Source organism: Penaeus monodon, chromosome 40 (genome assembly GCF_015228065.2).
Source record: "Penaeus monodon isolate SGIC_2016 chromosome 40, NSTDA_Pmon_1, whole genome shotgun sequence".
Taxonomy (NCBI): domain Eukaryota; kingdom Metazoa; phylum Arthropoda; class Malacostraca; order Decapoda; family Penaeidae; genus Penaeus; species Penaeus monodon.
Genome location: NC_051425.1, coordinates 27,344,862 through 27,364,027, shown reverse-complemented (window position 1 = coordinate 27,364,027; position 19,166 = coordinate 27,344,862). Strand labels below are relative to the sequence as shown.

General features: G+C 38.4%; 2 pseudogenes; one reads left to right on the top strand and one right to left on the bottom strand.

Annotated features, from left to right (window-relative positions):
- Nucleotides 1-2,366: 2,366 nt before the first annotated feature.
- LOC119598075 lies at nucleotides 2,367-12,134 on the bottom strand (annotated as a pseudogene).
- Nucleotides 12,135-12,230: 96 nt separating this feature from the next.
- LOC119598074 lies at nucleotides 12,231-18,134 on the top strand (annotated as a pseudogene).
- Nucleotides 18,135-19,166: the final 1,032 nt, after the last annotated feature.

Sequence of the window (19,166 nt, the reverse complement as noted above, 5' to 3'; positions counted from 1 at the left end):
ATGCTATTAAAGTTTTAATTCTGGCAACAATACAAATTACGAAGTTAACAATCAAACAGAAACTTAAATTTAAAATCTCATAATTTCGTTATTCTCTATCTAAAATTAATGATATCCAGTATCTCCAAACTTAACTATGTGCATTCATAAAACCCCGCCAGATAATCATTTGTTAAAGCGATTATTATTCAATCCACGATAACAATGTCCAACGCTCCTCGCCTACTCCTGTTTCCTTGTCACTTCGGGTCTTCCTGGATAGCACGAAAGAAACCTGTGCATCTAGTTAATAATGTACCGTCCGTCTTTTAAAGGTAAGCTGAATAAAAGCTGATTTAGAAGCACTTCACGTGAAGGATGTATGATGAAATAAAGCACGATTCTCATCACTTCAATTCAACAGTATTATACCTGGAAGTTATGGGTTGTTTGCTATAATCATTTGTACACCAATGCATAGTGTGTGGAGAGTTTTCTTCTTTTTTTTTTGAGTTTGTAAACACTTGATGAAGAGAAATAGCGAGAAAAAAACTGATGTTATGTACACCATGTTTATCATCTCATTAATGCATTATCATAAATTCATAACTGAGTTGGATAGAAGAAAATGAAATGTATTTTTTTTCTTTCTGTGAGAGAAGAGAGACAGGCATTTGGAATTATCATTCATTATAACCATCATCATCATCATCATCATTATTATCAATATCATTATCACCATCATCAATATTAATGTCCATCATCACAGAAATATAGGATAAGCCCGGAATAAGATCAGTTACCTTTGTCCATCTTAGATCGACTGGTCTTGAATGGTACCAGTTATACTCTACAAATTGCACTCTAGGATCAAATATATTTTTCGTAAAACAAGAATTAAGCCCAGTGATATAATCGTGTAAATCAGGGGCGTCAAACTCATATCCCTTCGCAGGCCGATTTTCATTTCAGCTATAATCTTGAGAGCAGTAGTAGTAGTAGTAGTATTACTCGTAGGCCTACTTACATGTACGTAAATTTTAATGATATTACTCGTACATACTTGTACGTAAATAGTATTTCCCATGTTGGATTTTAAATGTGACGTTAATGATAACAAAATGCATAAGACATTATGTTCCCTCAAGACGATCGTAATCTCACAGGCTAATTAATAGTTCTTGTTTCCCCACGCCCCCCCCCCCTCACACGCACATTTAATTTGTGTTTCTGCCTTAGAAACACAAATCACATTAAAAATTGTGAAAATCTGCAAGACATGATTATTTTCATGATCTCATTGTATTTATCCTAAGAAACGTCTTTCCTCCTTCAATGAGGTAAAGAAAAAAAAATCGAGGGAAGAACATCTCGGGTATATGGAGCAGTTTCCTGCTTAAAGGTTGTACAAAATACGTATTGCTCACTCTTGTCAAATTTTGCAATTTTTGCCATATTCAGAGTGTCCGGTTCCTTTGAAATGAAACAGGAATAACAGCAATTTGCAAGAGGTTTTTAATGCGTCATTCAAATTCCCTATTTAATACTAAGGACCCTAAGGGGACAGGTAAGCCATTTGTACTTCTTTCTCATTAGCCTTTATGACACCATGAAAACTTACACTCGTACATAAGATATGAAAAGTTGTGTACTAATTCTATGTTCATTCAGGTATGGTGAATTTGAATAAAAATAGTGTATTTTCGAAAAAAGTTTATTTAAAAGATTCCAGATCTATATAAAAAAAAGAATCACGACTAAAATAACTTAAGGAAGTCTACGAGGATTTTGCTATAAAACATTAAAAACAACAACAGAATATCATTGTCATTCACACCATTTTCAAGAATCACGTGTTAAACAGTATATTTTCTCGTGAAAAAGTTAATATCTTCAGATACTTTGAGCAACACAAGCATGTCGGTGTGTGTGTGTGTGTGTGCGTGTGTGTGCGCGTGTTGTGTGTTTGTGTGTGTGTGTGTGTGTGTGTGTGTGTGTGTGTGTGTGTGTGTGTGTGTGTGTGTGTGTGTGTGTGTGTGTGTGTGTGTGTTTATCTATTATTCTAATTTTACTTGTTTTGTTGTACACTTTTTAGGCGAACTGTATTCGATGTCAGCGTTCAACCACAGATAATCACACAATTCCTAATTCAGAGGTCTCTCGTAGATCAGGAAATGAAAATTTTCTCAAGAAAACACACCAGAGAAGAATCCTTTATCAGCTTCCTTGTCATTCCAAGATCTAAAAAAATACATTCGATGGATGCTGGGGCTTCTTAAGGAATGGTCTTAGTGACAGTTAGGCCCTTAATCACAACGTCTGGTAATCTGAAGGACTGATAACCCCATGTGGTAAGCTTGAAGAGTGCCCTGGCGTTCAGCTGTCGCTTAGTCCCCAACCAAACCGTCGTTAACAGTCCCATAGTTGCTGGAGGCCATCTGTCACGATGGGCTTTCATTTCATCTTGTTCTTTTCTCTTGAAGAAACCAGCCTGTAAGAGGCAGAGTCAGTGAGGAATTGTGTCTATACGTTTTCATACATTTGCGACACTTGCAACTAAAGAGAATCGCAGCGGTACTGAATGGACAATCTTATGTTTTAGTTTGTACAGGACAACGAATGCCACATGCTCACCAATCATGTTTCTTTTTTAGACGTTTTTTAATGTGATACCTCATTTCTTCTTTAAATAAGTACACATTACCTACCTCTTAAACCTACTCTTTCATATATACTCTCCGTATCAACTGTACTTCCCATGTTATATTATACTACATCTGGACGGTTTACAATACTCCACTTACCTTATAGAGCCCGTAGGCGAGGAGACAGAGGAGCAGGAGGCCACCCGTACAGCCAGCAAGATGACCCACCAAGGGACGCCTCTCCCGGGTAGACTGTCCGGCTGCACTTGCGTAAATCCCCAAACAAACTCCGTTTCTCTGTAGATTTGGGAAGAGGTTATTGTCTGATCTCCCCTTCGTGGTCGCATTCCTTAGATATACTTAAAGAGATAATTTTTGATTCTAGTTCTAAAATGCACTAAATATGCTTCAAAGATAACTTGGTAAATGCTAAACTCTGTGTAGGTATGTTTTATAGTAGATAAACTCATAGCAGAAAGGAAAAGTAGGAAATAATAACATTAACAGATTAACAAAAATATTTTTTTTAAGTTTTATATTAATTATTATGTAACACAAAAATTTACTATATAATATATATAGAGAAAGGGGGAGAACATACTTTTCTCCAACAAAGCTCAGCTGAGGATTTAGTGAAAAAATCCTTGCCCTTGCGTAACTTTTCACAACGGCTCCTCCCTTCGCCGAGATGTGGCCAGCTGAGAGAAAGACAAGATCCCAAAAATAAACCAACGTTTGTCCGGTATTCAAGTAGATGTAGGGAACATGTCCGAAGAGGAGCATGCTTACTGTCTCGCAGGATGATGCAATATAGGTCATTCCTAACTTGACCGCAGACGGGACTAGTGCTCATTTGCAGTTGTGGGGAAGGGCCTGGCTAGACACAAACCTGAGAGTTTTAGCACTAAAGCCACCTCCACACAGTTCCTAGGCATTTCATAAATTTGTAGCCTATCATAGTTCTTTAGATATCTATGATACTGACAAGTTGCAGTTGATGTCTATCAGATTATACTTTTCCTTTCATATTATTCAAAGATTAAAAACGCAAGTCCTCTAAAACAAATGAACTCCCATGACACTTACCTAGGACGGTGAGTTGAGGGACAATTTAATGGTGAGATCGGCGAAACTAGCCCAGGCCGGCCATGACTTGATTAGGCACGAGAGTCGAGCACAACTCACCAGAGGGTTTTCGAACAGTTCAGATTGGCTGGTTCAAGTGAAGATTCTTTGTTTGCATGCGGGTGGAAAGACATCCGAGATTCACCTTTTCAGCATACTCAGATAAATTGACAAAAAACACAGAACATTTTCGAAATACTAGTTTTCATCCTCGTCTGACCTGAAGATAAAATCCGAGATTCTGAAGCTACTGTCTCCTTTTTCAGTCAACCCGCTTTGTGTGGGTGTTGTATTAATATAAATCGGGCTATGCTTACTTTCTATGTCATCGCACGTGGAATTATTAATATACTCCAAAAGATTTTAAATACTAAAAAATATAACCTTTGCAAAACAGTGTTGGTGTAAATATTTCACTGATCTTTATAATCATCTGTGAATAGATGAGGAACAAATAATTGTGATCTCACACTGACCTTTACCCAAATTTTTCACATTAGCTTATAAAACTTAATAAAAAAAAAAAAACACGAAAAGAATGAGTTGGAAGAGAACCAGAAGGGTTTTCTCATCATGTACCTTCGGATTCCCTTACCTAGAGGCTTTCTGGTTTCATTTTTTGAAGATTGGGTACTGCTGTTTGTGAAGACAAAAGGGATTCCTATTGCTTCGCCATCGGGTTCCTCGTCGGGTACGTATGTGGCACCTACCATACTGCACTGGAACCTCTGATTCTGGAATTTTGTCTGTAACGCAGAGGCAAGATTTCTTATTCGCCTGGATTTGTAAATGATATTAATGGATTATGGACAATACTGATCATAATAACTTACATGGATATTCAATATTGCCCTGACAATTATAAAATGAAGTTCGCAAGAAACGCACGCCTTCTTATAATGATTTTACAATAGGGTGTGAAACCTTGTATAGCCCTGGAATTGGGCCTATGATTGGCCCTCTACACACACCGTGAAGAACTACAAGCTACCTCATGAGGATAGATGTTGAGGAATGTCTGAGACCTCCCCCGGGTTGTGAAGTTCACTGGAATATCTACAATAAGCTCCACTTCGCTAAGGGGAGTAGGTCCTTTCTTCACCAGCTGCGAAAAAGATTATGCATTATACATCAAGCTAACCTGCATATGAAAACAAGCTTAATATCATCATCATATTGCGAATTTTTTCATCTTGTGAACTCCCGTGTTTTTTTCTTCCTGTAATATCATTAAGTGTGAAAGGTAGTAAGGGGAAGATATGAACAAAGTAGTGCATACAGGCCTTCATCTAGTCAGTATCATCACATTTATTACGGGCCACATCATGCAATCCTTGATCCTTACCGAAAAGTAAGGGAGAACCTTGGTATTATGGTCGTGTTGATTTTTCTCCTCAAGACGCGGGTACAAAATCTGCTCTTCTTTGGAATACCTGTAACGGATTAGTCATAGTAATTATATATTTATGTCTGTGTGTTACATATTTGTGTATAAATAGCCTACTGTAATGACTACATCTCACCGACATTGAATAATCAATGCAATTATGAAAGAAGGATTTTATAAAAGGAGAAACTAAAGAAAAATCATTCAGTCTCATTATCAGTGAAACCCATACCCATGAAGCTTCAGAGACGCTTGGGCGCCCATGTGTAGGGCAAAAGCGGCGGCATTATCCTGAGGGCGTGCTTCCGTGCCTTCGCCTGCCACTTCCACTCTGATGGCGCTGCTGGTGGCTCGATCGTCCAGCTCGCTGATGTCTATAGTGACTTTTATCTCATCCTGAAGTGTGTGAAAAAGTGTAACTTCCCCAAAACGTAAGGTATACGTGTGATGTACAGGGTGGTCTCAAATTAAAGTAAAGTTCATGGTAAAGTGTAGTGATAGTTCCAGATCCAGGGGTAAAATTCTTATTGGTCATGATACTGGCTGGAAGCGAAGGGTGGATGCGGCCATGCGCCCCCGTCGGCGTTAGCCCCTTGATGATGATGATGATGATACTGGCTTTCATGGGTTTCATCTTTTGGACATTGCATCACTATAAATCACTACGTTATGGGCTATATGGAATTAGAGTAATAGTTGAATATAGTTCTTTCCCTGGTTAAACTTGTCAACAAATAGCGAAGAAAAGGGAGCAAGGAAACACGTGATTATGCTGAAAGTTTTTTGTTTTACTGCTTCTTCAGTAAAGTGAAAAACGGAGTAAGTGAAACTGTTATGTTTGCAATTTGTCTAAGAGAAATCTTTTCCTAGTCAAATGTACGCTCGAAACAGTACATTGAGATGCTTTCAATGTGAATATAACTCCCAAAACATGCATTTGAAACCATATTTTTTTTTACAGAAGTGATGAACAATCGTAAATAAATCACCATTAAAAAAAGGGTTTTTTGAACATAACGATCCACATCTTTATGAAAAAATCTCTATGGACAGAAGTTGAAGCAACTAAATTATTACCCATCTGTTGCTTCGCCCACGTACCTTCTCGTCAGGCATAATTGGGTTTTCCCGAGACGACATGCAGGAAGGTCCTGTTGTTCTGCATTAGGGAAGTTGGGAACTGTTGTGTTGGGGAGAATGAGGGCGAGGGGAGAATCCACGCTGACTGTAAAGTTGGGCAGGAAAACAGGTTCTCCCGGGGTTGAACACGCTCACCGTAACTGATGGCTTGTCTTCACCAAACCCAATCACAAAGCCGTCCTGGGGAGTGGACCCTTTTATGGGACGATTTTTGGAGGACAAGTTAGCTGATTCGGTTTATGAAGCAATATTTGAATTTTGGACACCTGTCTCTCTCGGCAATGTGAAATTTGTATATATTAAGCAACGTACCTGAGAGGTCGGTTAGTCTGACAAACAAATGAAAAGTGTGACTCACTCTTGGTTGGATAATGTGGTTTCAACTCGCAGATCCACACGGCAAGGGCTCGTCGCCGTCCTTCTCACAGGGCCCGTAATTATACCAACGTGCTCCGTTGCACTGCCAGGTAGACCCGGGGTCCGTTATTGGTTGGGCTGAAAATGAATTAGGAAATAAACAAGATTCAGAAACTACAAAAGAGCTGACAAAGAAAAAGAACGGTGCCAAAAGAAGACCTTCAACTGAAGTATTTCGACTAAATCGCACTGTAATAAAAGTTACATACACTTGCAACGCAAAAACCCAAAAAAAAAGCATATTCAGAAAAGAAAATGAAAAGTAAACACTCACAAAGAAGGTCAGAAGACTGGTCATTGTCCCGCTCCCACTCAGCTTTCATCAGAATTGGTTGCCGGGGATCAATTTTATCCGCCTGGGACAGTGCGTAAAAACACGTTAGATAATCGAAATGCTAGCGTTATGAAACTTCAGATGAATATCGTCATCAAAACAATACAAATAAATTTACAAAAGAAATGACCTTCAAATTGACCTCGTACTCTTCACACCTCTGGTCTCCTGGGTACGGCGGTTTGGCTGAACGTCTTGACATACGTTTTAGTGTCGGGGAAGAAGCTCGGGGGAAGGGAACTTGTAGTCTAAAGTGATGTTACCCTTGATACCTGCAGATGTGGATTCATTAGGTTACTGATAGGATTTCACATTTTCCGCTGATCTCACCCTAAAACACATAAAGAGAGCGAGGAAAAAAAAGAGGGCACAAAGAGAGAGAGAGAGAGAGAGAGAGACTGTGATGAAAGAACAGGAAAAAAGTCGAAAAGACGGAATCTACAAACCACATAAAAAAGAAAAGAAAGAAGGGAGCAAAAAAAAAAAAATAAAATATGGAAATAACCATCAGTCTCAACCAATTTGCGAAGGAACATTGAAACCTTTTTGGTAAAGCAGACAACCAACTGGAGCGAAGTGTCATTTAGAGCTACACTTGACGGCCTCGATGACACAGACGCCGTAACAGTCACCACAGGACGACTTCTCACACTGCAGCGTGGCCGGAGAGGAAGCTGCCAATGGCCAGATCTAGAGGTGCAGGGGTGTGCATTGTTTGCATTATTAGTTTTAGCTGTTATCATATCAGAAGTGAGCTACCGATTTCCATCATTATGATCATCTTCATCATTAGCATTATTAGCATTTCATTGTCATCTCAATACCGTAATTGTTTCATTACTGTCTTTGTTAATTTTTCCATCGATGTTACAAATATAAAAAAAGACAATGGAAAATAATTTTTTTATATTCAGGACAGTAGCAAAAAGGACAACCTACTACCCTCATGGCACCAAGACCAATCAAGCAAATTTCCCGTTGCCCAGTCGACCCTCACTTCCAAATAAAAGGGGGATATCCAAAGCCTAATTTCTTTCTGCAGCCTTTCTCTCTCTTTAAAAAACAATTTCCTTCCGTTCCTTATTCTTCGTCTCTCCCCCTCTTTATTCCTGATTTCCTCCCATACTTTTCCTACCCCGTTCTTACCCATTGACAGAAAACACGGACGGCAGCATATGACCCAGTACAGAGGGTCAAGGAGTGACCTTTGCTTCTCTGTTTATGACCTCCCCCTACTATGACACCCATGCGGACCGTATCTTCCATTCCTGCCCTCCCATTTCCGAATTCTTATCTATTTCCCCTTTCTTATCACCTTTCTACTTGGAAGAGAAGTTTTCGTGTTATAATCACCGAAAATAGATGATTGCCAGTTCTTAACATATCAACATCAGACCAAATAACTGTATATCAGCCTAGCTTTATTTGGGTAGCATAGTTACCTAAAAGAAATCAATGTTGATAACATTAATGATGATTGATGATCTTAATGATGATGTTAATTTTTATATTAAAGTTAATGTTAATGTTAATGTTAATGTTAATGTTAATGTTAATGTTAATGTTAAAGTTGAAGAGGAAGGGGAAGAGGATGATGAGATTTATGATGATGATGATGATGATGATGATGATGATTTTTAGATGATGATGATGATGATGATGAGATGATGATGATGATGATGATGATGATGATGATGATGATAATGATAACAACTTTATACAAAAAGCATTACACACAACCAAATATTCTTGACCAGCCACCTCCTAACTCCTGACTACATTAAAAAAATGAAAAAAAAATGATAATGACGTCATTGTAAAAACCCTTCAGTAAATAATCAATAAAATAGTAATGATAATCCTACCAGTAATAACCAAGTGAACAGAACGCACTTTCCCCCTTTAATTACATAAAATATCCTGAAATTGGCTTCCAAGGAATTCATCCCACCGCGCGTCAGATGGCAAATGAAATTCAACTTTCATCATCCTTTCTCCAGGCCAGTCGCCTCCTGCCTTCACACTCTACACATGTCTCCAGCGTGAATAGCACATCCAGGATAGCCGTTGCCGTCGATATCAATGCCCCTGGAGATGGACATGCCGAAGCCCCAGAAAGGGCAGGGAAGTCCTGTGGCAGAAGGTGCTGGGAGAACTTTGGAAACCCCAAGCCTTGTGGAGAACCGAGGTAAATGTACACCCGCTCCGTGACCGTCCTCCCAAGGGGCACCCACTGCTATGTCTAAAAGGAAGGAAGGAATTCGTAAAAATGTCGGGAAATAAGGTTGGGTTAAAGATTATTATTATGCATTCGTAACATGCAGGGAAAAAAATGTTAAGTTTAAATAGTATTTTTTATTCATTCGTAACATGTAGGGAAATAAGTGTGGATTAAATTATTTTTTATTATTCACTTTTACTTATTTTTTGTATTTTTTTTACTCATTTTTTATGCATGCATTTGTTCTGTGCACCTTCTCTGTCTAGAACATAAAGTTTTGGTTACATAGACAAAGTGAAGATGACAAACATAGTGCAATACACACACACACACAAACATATACATATATATATAAAATATATATATATATATATAATTTTATATTTATATAATATAATATATATATTATTATTATATATATAATTTAAAACACATACTACATATATATATTTATATATATATATATATATTATATTATATATATATATAATTTTATTATATATATATACCCACGCACAGCCACGCGCGCGTGTGTGTGTGTGTGTGTGTGTGTGTGTGTGTGTGTGTGTGTGTGTGTGGTGTGTGTGTGTGTGTGTGTGTGTGTTTTGTTGTGTGTGGGGTGTGTGTTGTGTGTGGTGTGTGTGTGTGTGTTTTTGTTTTGTTTGGGGTGTGTATTGCTCTATGTTGTCATCTTCACTTTGTCTAGAAAAAAAGGATTTTATTTTACAAATATACAAAGGGAAATTATCTGCAGTCATGATATTCGTCATGTCTTTAAAAATACAAAATTATTTAACATACAGATAATTAAGGATGATCTTTTTGTTTGTCCTCTGGGCTTGGTAATTTTTTTACGCAGAGATAACACTCGAAGAAATTTTAAATTCTTCCCAAATTCCCCTTCAAATTTTGTGGCCCAAAAACCTTTTCCCCTACCATAAAAATAAACAACCCATTTTTGCATGAAAAATTTCCACGTGGAAAACTTTTTTAGCAAAATGGTGTTTACTATGGTACGAAGTTTTTGGGCACAATTTGGAAGAATTTGGAAAAGTTAAATATTTCTTTGAATGTTTATCTCTGCGTAAATAATTACCAAACCCAGAGGACAAACAAAAAGATCATCCTTAATTATCTGCATGTAAATAATTTTGTACTTTCAAGACATGACGAAAATCATGACTGCAGATAATTTCCTCTTTGTATATTTGTAAAATAAAATCCTTGTTTTCTAGACAAAGTGAAGATGACAAACATAGAGCAATAACACACACACACAAAACACACCACACACACACACACCACACACAACACACACACCACACACAACACAACACACACACACACACACACACACACACACACACACACACACACACACACACACACACACACACACACACACACACGCGCCTGCGTGTGCGTGTGTGTATATATATATATATATATTATATATATATATATATATAATATATATATATATATATATATATATATATGTATGTATGTGTGTGTATATATATATATAATAATATATATATATATATATATATAATATATTATATATATATATATATATATATATATATATATATATGTTATATGTTGTGTGTGTGTGTGTATTGCACTATGTTTGTCATCTTCACTTTGTCTATGTAACCAAAACTTTATGTTCTAGACAGAGAAGGTGCACAGAACAAATGCATGCATAAAAAATGAGTAAATAAAATACAACAAATAAGTAAAAGTGAATAATAAAAAATAATTTAATCCACACTTATTTCCCTACATGTTACGAATGAATTAATAATACTATTTAAACTTAACATTTGTTTCCCTGCATGTTACGAATGCATAATAATAATCTTTAACCCAACCTTATTTCCCGACATATTACGAATTCCTTCCTTCCTTTCTAGACATAGCAGTGGGTGCCCCTTGGGAGGACGGTCACGGAGCGGTGTACATTTACCTCGGTTCTCCACAAGGCTTGAGGTCCAAGTTCTCCCAGCACCTTCTGCCACAGGACTTCCCTGCGCCTTTCTCGGGCTTCGGCATGTCCATCTCAGGGGCATTGATATCGACGGCAACGGCTATCTGGTATGTGCTATTCACGCTGGAGACATGTGTAGAGTGTGAAGGCAGGAGGCGACTGGCCTGGAGAAAGGATGATGAAAGTTAGAATTTCAGTGCCATCTGACGCGCGGTGGATGAATTCCTTGGAAGCCAATTTCAGGATATTTTATGTTAATTAGGCGAAAGTGCGTTCTGTTCACTTGGTTATTACTGGTAGGATTATCATTACTATTTTATTGATTTATTTACTGAAGGGTTTTTATCAATGACGTCATTATCATTTGTTTCATTATTTTAGTGTAGTCAGGAGTTAGGAGGTGGCTGGTCAAGAATAGTTGGTTGTGTGGTAATGCTTTTTGTATAAAGTTGTTATCATTATCATCATCATCATCATCATCATCATCATCATCATCATCATCATCATCATCATCATCATCATCATCATCATCATCATCTCATCATCCTCTTCCCCTTCCTCTTCAACATTAACATTAACATTAACATTAACATTAACATTAACATTAACATTAACATTAACATTAATATAAAAATTAACATCATCATTAAGATCATCAATCATCATTAATGTTATCAACATTGATTTCTTTTAGGTAACTATGCTACCCAAATAAAGCTAGGCTGATATACAGTATTTTGGTCTGATGTTGACTATGTTAAGAACTGGCAATTCATCTATTTTTCGGTGATTATAACACGAAAACTTCTCTTCCAAGTAGAAATGTGATAAGAAATGGGAAATAGATAAGAATTCGGAAATGGGAGGGCAGGAATGGAAGATACGGTCCGCATGGGTGTCATAGTAGGTGGGAGGTCATAAACAGAGAAGCTAGGTCACTCCTTGACCCTCTGTACTGGGTCATATGCTGCCCGTCCGTGTGTCTGTCAATGGGTAAGAACGGGGTAGGAAAAGTATGGGAGGAAATCAGGAATAAAGATGGGGAGAGACGAAGAATAAGGACGGAAGGAAAGTGTTTTTAAAAGAGAGAGAAAGGGCTGCAGGAAAGAAATTAGGCTTTGATATCCCCCTTTTATTTGGAAGTGAGGGTCGACTGGGCAACAGGAATGCTTGATTGTGTCTTGGTGCCATGAGGGTAGTAGGTTGTCCTTTTTTGCTACTGTCCTGAATATAATAAATTATTTTCCATTGTCTTTTTTTATATTTGTAACATCGATGGTAAAATTAACAAAGACAGTAATGATAACAATTACGGTATTGAGATGACAATGAAATGCTAATAATGCTAATGATGAAGATGATCATAATGATGGAAATCGGTAGCTCTACTTCTGATATGATAACAGCTAAAACTAATAATGCAAACAATGCACACCCCTGCACCTTCTAGATCTGGCCATTGGCAGCTTCCTCTCCGGCCACGCTGCAGTGTTGAGAAGTCGTCCTGTGGTGACTGTTACGGCGTCTGTGTCATCGAGGCCGTCAAGTGTAGCTCTCAATGACACTTCGCTCCAGTTGGTTGTCTGCTTCTACCAAAAAGGTTTCAATGTTCCTTCGCAAATTGGTGAGACTGATGGATTTATTTCCATATTCTATTTTTTTTTCTTGCTCCCTTCTTTTCTTTCTCTTTCTATGTGGTTTGTAGATTCCGTCATTCTGACTTTTGTTTCCTGTTCTTTCATCACAGTCTTCTCTCTCTCTCTCTCTCTCTCTTTGTGCCTCTTTTTTCCTCGCTCTCTTTATGTGATTTATGTGAGATCAGCGAAAATGTGAAATCCTATCAGGTAACCTAATGAATCCACATCTGCAGGTATCAAGGGTAACATCACTTTAGACTACAAGTTCCCTTCCCCCCGAGCTTCTTCCCCGACACTAAAACGTATGTCAAGACGTTCAGCCAAACCGCCGTAGCAGGAGACCAGAGGTGTGAAGAGTACGAGGTCAAGTTGAAGGTCAGTCTTTTATAAATTTATTTTTATTGTTTTGATGACGATATTCATCTGAAGTTTCAAAACGCTAGCATTTCGATTATCTAACATGTTTTTACGCACTGTCCCCAGGCGGATAAAATTGATGCCGGCAACCAATTCTGATGAAAGCTGAGTGGGAGCTGACAATGACCAGTCTTCTGACCTTCTTTGTGAGTGTTTACTTTTCATTTTCTTTTCTGAATATGCTTTTGTTTTAGGTTTGCGTTGCAAGTGTATGTAACTTTTATTTACAGTGCGATTTAGTCGAAATACTTCAGTTTGAAGGTCTTCATTTGGCACCGTCATTTTCTTTGTCAGCTCATTGTAGTTCTGAATCTTGTTTATTTCCTAATTCATTCTTCAGCCCAACCAATAACGGATCCCGGTCTACCTGTCAGTGCAACGGAGCACGTTGGTAATAATTACAGGCTGTGAGAAGGACGGCGACGAGACCTGCCGTGTGGATCTGCGAGTTGAAACCACATTATCCAACCAAGAGTGAGTCACACTTTTCATTTGTTTGTCAGACTAACCGACCTCTCAGGTACGTTGCTTAATATATGAAAACTTCACATTGCCGAGAGAGACAGGTGTCCAAAATTCAAATATTGCTTCATAAACCGAATCAGCTAACTTGTACCTCAACATCGTCCCATAAAATGTCCACTCCCCAGGACGGCTTTTGTGATTGGTGGTGAAGACAAGCCATCAGTTACGGTGAGCGTGTTCAACACCGGAGAACCTGTTTTCCTGCCCAACGTTACAGTCAGCGTGGATTCTCCCCTCGCCCTCATTCTCCCCAACACACACAGTTGCAACTTCCCTAATGCAGAACAACAGGACCTTCCTTGCATGTCGTCTCAGGAACCCAATTATGCCTGACGAGAAGGTACGTGGGCGAATGCAACAGATGGGTAATAATTTAGTTGCTTCAACTTCTGTCCATAGAGATTTTTTCATAAAGATGTGGATCGTTATGTTCAACAACCCTTTTTTTAATGGTGATTTATTTACGATTGTTCATCACTTCTGTAAAATAAATACTGGTTTCAAATGCATGTTTGGCAGTTATATTCACATTGAAAGCATCTCAATGTACTGTTTCGAGCGTACATTTGACTAGGAAAAGATTTCTCTTAGACAAATTGCAAACATAACAGTTTTCACTTACTCCGTTATCACTTTACTGAAGAAGCAGTAAAACAAAAGAACTTTCAGCATAATCACGTGTTTCCTTGCTCTTATCTTCGCTATTTGTTGACAAGTTTAACCAGGAATGAACTATATTCAACTATATTACTCTAATTCCATATAGCCCATAACGTAGTGATTTATAGTGATGCAATGTCCAAAAGATGAAACCCATGAAAGCCAGTATCATCATCATCATCATCAAGGGGCTAACGCCGACGGGGGCGCATGGCCGCATCCACCCTTCGCTTCCAGCCAGTATCATGACCAATAAGAATTTTACCCCTGGATCTGGAACTATCACTACACTTCACCATGAAACTTTTACTTGAATTTGAGACCCAGCCTGTACATCACACGTCATACACTTACGTGTGCGTAAGTTACACTTTTTCACACACTTCAGGATGAGATAAAGTCACTATAGACATCAGCGAGCTGGACGATCGAGCCACAGCAGCGCCATCAGAGTGGAAGTGGCAGCAAGGCGAGCGACGCTACGCCTCAGGATAATGCCGCCGCTTTTGCCCTACAAATGGGCGCCCAAGCGTCTCTGAAGCTTCATGGGTATGGGTTTCACTGATAATGAGACTGAGTGATTTTTCTTTAGTTTCACCTTTTATAAAATCCTTCTTTCATAATTGCATATGATTATCAATGTCGGTGAGATGTACGTCATTACAGTAGGGCTATTTATACACAAATATGTAAACAACACCAGACATAAATATATAATTACTATGACTAATCCGTTACAGGTATTCCAAAGAAGAGCAGATTTTGTACCAGCGTCTTGAGGAGAAAAATCAACACGACCATAATACCAAGGTTTCTCCCATTACTTTTCGGTAAGGATCAAGGATTGCATGATGTGGCAGTAATTAAATGTGATGATACTGACTAGATGAAGGCCTGTATGCACTACTTTGTTCATATCTTCCCCCTTACTACCTTTCACACTTAATGATATTACAGGAGAGAAAAAACACGGGAGTTCAGCAAGATGAAATATTCGCAATATGATGATGATATTAAGCTTGTTACATATGCAGGTTAGCTTGATGTATAATGCATAATCTTATCGCAGCTGGTGAAGAAAGGACCTACTCCCCTTAGCGAAGTGGAGCTTATTGTAGATATTCCAGTGAACTTCACAACCCGGGGGAGGTCTCAGACATTCCTCAACATCTATCCTCATGAGGTAGCTTGTAGTTCTTCACGGTGTGTGTAGAGACCAATCATAGGCCCAATTCCAGGGCTATACAAGGTTCACACCCTATTGTAAAATCATTATAAGAGACAGTGCGTTTCTTGCGAACTTCATTTATAATTGTCAGGGCAATATTGAATATCCATGTAAGTTATTATGATCAGTATTGTCCATAATCCATTAATATCATTGACAATCCAGGCGAATAAGAATCTTGCCTCTGCGTTACAGACAAACTTCCAGAATCAGAGGTTCCAGTGCAGTATGGTAGGTGCCACATACGTACCCGACGAGGAACCCGATGGCGAAGCAATAGGAATCCCTTTTGTCTTCACAAACAGCAGTACCCAATCTTCATAAATGAATACCAGAAAGCCTCTAGGTAAGGAATCCGAAGGTACATGATGAGAACCGTTCTGGTTCTCTTCCCAACTCATTCTTTTCGTGTTTCTTTTTTTTATTAAGTTTTATAAGCTAATGTGAAAATTTGGGTAAAGGACAGTGTGAGATCACAATTATTTGTTCCTCATCTATTCACAGATGATTATAAAGATCAGTGAAATATGTTACCCCAAACACTGTTTTGCACAAAGGTTATATTTTTTAGTATTTAAAATCTTTGAGTATATTAATAATCCACGTGCGATGACATAGAAAAGTAAGCATAGCAGATTTATATTAATACAACACCCACACAAAGCGGGTTGACTGAAAAAGGAGACAGTAGCTTCAGAATCTCGGATTTCATCTTCAGGTCAGACGAGGATGAATCTAGTATTTCGAAGTGTTCTGTGTTATGTTTTGTCAATCATCTGAGTATGCTGAAAGTTGAATCTCGGATGTCTTTCCACAGCATGCAAAGCAAAGAATCTTCACTTGAACCAGCCAATCTGAACTGTTCGAACCCTCTGGTGAGTTGTGCTCGACTCTCGTGCCTAATCAAGTCATGGCCGGCCTGGACTAGTTTCGCCGATCTCACCATTAAATTGTCCCTCAACTCACCGTCCTAGGTAAGTGTCATGGGAGTTCATTTGTTTTAGAGGACTTGCGTTTTTAATCTTTGAATAATATGAAAGGAAAAGTATAATCTGATAGACATCACTGCAACTTGTCAGTAGTCATAGATATCTAAAGAACTATGATAGGCTACAAATTTATGAAATGCCTAGGAACTGTGGAGGTGGCTTTAGTGCTAAAACTCTCAGGTTTGTGTCTAGCCAGGCCCTTCCTACAACTGCAAATGAGCACTAGTCCCGTCTGCGGTCAAGTTAGGAATGACCTATATTGCATCATCCTTGCGAGACAGTAAGCATGCTCCTCTTCGGACATGTTCCCTACATCTACTTGAATACCAGACAAACGTTGGTTTATTTTGGTATCTTGTCTTTCTCTCAGCTGGCCACATCTCGGCGAAGGGAGGAGCCGTTGTGAAGAGTTACGCAAGGGCAAGGATTTTGTCACTAAATCCTCAGCTGAGCTTTGTTGGAGAAAAGTATGTTCTCCCCCCTTTTTCTATATATATTATATATGATTTTTTGTGTACATAATACTTAATATAAAAACAAATTTTTTTTTTTTGTTAATCTGTTAATGTTATTATTTCCTACTTTTCCTTTCTGCTATGAGTTTAATCTACTATAAAACATACCTACACAGAGTTTAGCATTTACCAAGTTATCTTTGAAGCATATTTAGTGCATTTTATGAACTAGAATCATAATTATCTCTTTAAGTATATCTAAGGAATGCGACCACGAAGGGGAGATCAGACAATAACCTCTTCCCAATCCTACAGAGAAACGGAGTTTGTGGTGATTGACGCAAGTGCAGCCGGACAGTCTACCCGGGAGAGGCGTCCCTTGGTGGGTCATCTTGCTGGCTGTACTGGGTGCCTCCTGCTCCTCTGTCTCCTCGCCTACGGGCTCTATAAGGTAAGTGGAGTATTGTAAACCGTCCAGACTGTAGTATAATATAACATGGGAAGTACAGTTGATACGGAGAGTATATATGAAAAGATAGGTTTAAGAGGTAGGTAATGTGTACTTTATTTAAAGAAGAAATGAGGTATCACATTAAAAAAACGTCTAAAAAAGAAACATGATTGGTGAGGATGTGTCAATCGTTGTCCTGTACAAACTAAACATAAGATTGTCCATTCAGTACCGCTGCGATTCTCTTTAGTTGCAAGTGTCGCAAATGTATGAAAACGTATAGAACAATTCCTCACTGACTCTGCCTCTTACAGGCTGGTTTCTTCAAGAGAAAAGAACAAGATGAAATGAAAGCCCATCGTGCACAGATGGCCTCCAGCAACTATGGGACTGTTAACGACGGTTTGGTTGGGGACTAAGCGACCACCTGAACGCCAGGGCTACTCTTCAAGCTTACCACATGGGGTTATCAGTCCATCAGATTACCAGACGTTGTGATTAAGGGCCTGACTATCACTAAGACCATTCCTTAAGAAGCCCCAGCATCCATCGAATGTATTTTTTTAGATCTTGGAATGACTACGAAGCTGATAAAGGATTCTTCTCTGGTGTGGTTTTCTTGAGAAAATTTCATTTCCTGATTCTACGAGAGACCTCTGAATTAGGGAATTGTGTGATTATCTGTGGTTGAACGCTGACATCGAATACAGTTCGCCTAAAAAGTGTACAACACAACAAGTAAAATTAGAATAATAGATAAACACACTCACTCACTCACTCACACACACACACACACACAACACCACACACACACCACACCACACACACACACACACACACACACACACACACACACACACATACACACAACACGCGCACACACACGCACACACACACACACCACCCGACATGCTTGTGTTGCTCAAAGTATCTGAAGATATTAACTTTTTCACGAGAAAATATACTGTTTAACACGTGATTCTTGAAAATGGTGTGAATGACAATGATATTCTGTTGTTGTTTTTAATGTTTTATAGCAAAATCCTCGTAGACTTCCTTAAGTTATTTTAGTCGTGATTCTTTTTTTTATATAGATCTGGAATCTTTTAAATAAACTTTTTCGAAAATACACTATTTTTATTCAAATTCACCCATACCTGAATGAACATAGAATTAGTACACAACTTTTCATATCTTATGTACGAGTGTAAGTTTTCATGGTGTCATAAAGGCTAATGAGAAAGAAGTACAAATGGCTTACCTGTCCCCTTAGGGTCCTTAGTATTAAATAGGGAATTTGAATGACGCATTAAAAACCTCTTGCAAATTGCTGTTATTCCTGTTTCATTTCAAAGGAACCGGACACTCTGAATATGGCAAAAATTGCAAAATTTGACAAGAGTGAGCAATACGTATTTTGTACAACCTTTAAGCAGGAAACTGCTCCATATACCCGAGATGTTCTTCCCTCGATTTTTTTTTCTTTACCTCATTGAAGGAGGAAAGACGTTTCTTAGGATAAATACAATGAGATCATGAAAATAATCATGTCTTGCAGATTTT